This window comes from Notothenia rossii (assembly GCF_949606895.1).
Source record: "Notothenia rossii genome assembly, chromosome: 3".
NCBI classification, from domain to species: domain Eukaryota; kingdom Metazoa; phylum Chordata; class Actinopteri; order Perciformes; family Nototheniidae; genus Notothenia; species Notothenia rossii.
In genome coordinates this window covers 31,127,244-31,129,851 of record NC_136901.1, presented here as the reverse complement: position 1 = coordinate 31,129,851, position 2,608 = coordinate 31,127,244, and the positions used below count along the sequence as shown (strand labels likewise).

At 37.7% G+C, this 2,608-nt stretch overlaps 1 long non-coding RNA gene across 2 annotated transcripts; it reads right to left on the bottom strand.

Moving 5' to 3' along the window:
* Window positions 1-211: 211 nt before the first annotated feature.
* On the bottom strand, window positions 212-2,137 carry LOC307033563. 2 transcript variants are annotated; one of them, XR_013806554.1, is made up of 4 exons: window positions 1,118-2,137; window positions 921-1,028; window positions 598-645; window positions 212-363 (listed from the first exon to the last, which is right to left on the bottom strand). It is a non-coding gene; the product is annotated as an uncharacterized lncRNA (long non-coding RNA). The 2 variants fall into 2 exon arrangements; XR_013806553.1 differs by having other exon boundaries at window positions 598-1,028.
* Between the last annotated feature and the right edge of the window lie 471 nt (window positions 2,138-2,608).

Here is a 2,608-nt window from a genome sequence, read left to right as displayed (position 1 = left end):
GTTGTCCCTCTGTTATGAGCTTTAATGATTTCTTGGAAAACAACTTGCAGCAAAAGCAGTAGACTGAATCATTGTTCTTGGAGTATATTAACCAGCTTCGCTTAACTTTCTCACCATTTACAAGTGTTCTAAACATGTAATGATAATGAAAGCTTCTGTTGTTTGGTGTTTTCGGGAATACAAAATCTCTGTCCACCTGTACTTGCCCCCTAATCACCAGATCTGTACGTACGTGATCGTTAAGTACTGATGGCCACCCAGTTGGATCCATTGGTGAACCAGAGAGAAAAGGAGTAGAAGTTACAGAGGTAGGTGTAGTAGGCGTAATGGTACTGCTCTCAACTTCAATGGGTACAGAAATACCTATAGGGAAATTAATTTTAAAAAATAAGTTTTTGTTACTTGACATGTTTACAAGTTGATGTTCCTGGCAATGAACAACACAGTTGAATGATTGAACACAATAGTAATAATAATAATAATAATAATAATAATAATAATAATAATAATAATAATACCATGATTGATTGGACATATAGTGCTTTGCTTTTCTTGACAAACAAAGTTAAGGTCTCTTTGATGTAGGCCTAAACTTACCAGCATTGTCAGAGGTGGTTTCTTCAGTGATGGAAGTTGATGGAACTGCTATGGAATAAAGAAGTATATCATTGTTTAATATATGACTATAGGACTGTCTCTAGATCAGCTGTCTTTTCACCACTATGGCGCTGCTTTTGAGATAGCTCCAAAGTGCTGATCCAGAATCAGTCCTTAAAAACAGGTATCATCAAACTCCTGCCCCATGCATGACAGATATTTATTATAAGCAATGAACAGCGAGCTTGCTCAATAGAACTTCGACAAATGGCAATTGTAGCTAGCTCTATGGGCTTAATCTATACACTTAACACATCATTTACCAGCATTGTCTGAGGCGGTTTCTTGGATGACATCGGAGTCACTGGTGCCAACAGCTGACCTTGTGGTTTCACATTCACCAACAGCAGCGGTGGAGGTTGATTGACCTGCTATGGAATAAAGAAATATACGATTCGTAATGTAATGACTTAATATTTCAAATTCAGAAAGCTCTCACTTTGGGCCCATTTGAACTCACCAACAGTGTCCTCAGTGGACGTTGTGGTGTGTGCTGGCACCTGCTGTGGGCTTCCAAAGTACTTCAGAAGTGCTCCTGAGGAGAGTATGTTACAGAGTTAAGCTTTATGGAAACAGACTTGAAATGGAACATCAAATGGAACATACTAGCTTTATATAGCTAATTCAATATTCAGCCAATGAATACTTGCATTTACATGAACTTAGAACCCACACAATGATGTTTGGATAGTTCGATAGATAGATAGATAGATAGATAGATAGATAGATAGATATATAGATAGATAGATAGATAGATAGATAGATAGATAGATAGATAGATAGATAGATAGATAGATAGATAGATAGATAGATAGATAGATAGATAGATAGTACTTTATTAATCCCAGGGGAAATTGGTTTACTTGGTCAAAATATGAAACAAGCACATATACCTAGCTAACATTAGCTACGAGTGTGACTTGCTGCCTGAGCTAAACTTTTCTAAAGTAAATTAATCAGTAACGTTAATAGCATCGCATTATTCTACAGAAAGGCTGAGATAATAATGATAACTTGGCTAGTTAGCTAGCTGTAACGTTAGCTAGAAAGTAAGTAGTAGTAGTAAGTAAGTTAGAATACTCCCAAATCCAAGTTATCCAACTATTGTTAGTGGGACACAGGACAGGAGACAGAGCCATAATATGAAGTTACATACCTTTATTGTCTTGCCTTTTTTCTTCATTAAGTTTTCTATTTTTTCGTTTTTGATCACCAGAGGCGTATGTCCTTTTTTTGCCAGACATCATGCAAACTGAAGGCACCACAGTTGAGCGCTCAGCTTTGCCTGCCTGCTCGCTCAAGTTGTCACAGCGTTACAAATGTGCCACAAAACCAACCAATCGGAGAACTCGAGAAGGTCAATTCTGATTGGCTGGTCGTCTCCAATCATATCTTCTATCTGAGATAGATGAGAGTAACACCTACGCCACGACGATTGTTTTTGTACTCCAAATATTAAGCAAAATATGTCACATTATATAATGACAGTTACAGAGTCATCATTTTGAGAAAAAGGCCTTCAAAGTTTCCTCTTCTCTGGATCGATCTGATTGATTATTAGCGGAGCAAATGATCAAAATAGTACGGAGGGAAGATATTTTCGTTTGGATTACTGGTCTGGGGGAAGCCCGCGAGTGTGTGTGTGTGTGTGTGTGTGTGTGTGTGTGTGTGTGTGTGTGTGTGTGTATGTATTTTTGCATTTGTGTGTATTGTGGGAAAACACTCGAGAAACACCGGCTGTTGTTATGCCTGCTGTGACGTCAAGTTACTCCGTTCTCCGCTTTTAATTATGCCGTTACAAGCTTCAAAGTTGTATTTATCATCTGAATTTGCCGAAACAAGTTTAATATTCTGAAAGCCCATACTTTGTTTATTTGAAATCAGATGAAAACAAACAGTAACGGACCCTGCCGTGTTATCTATGATTACTATACACCTTACATTCATCATT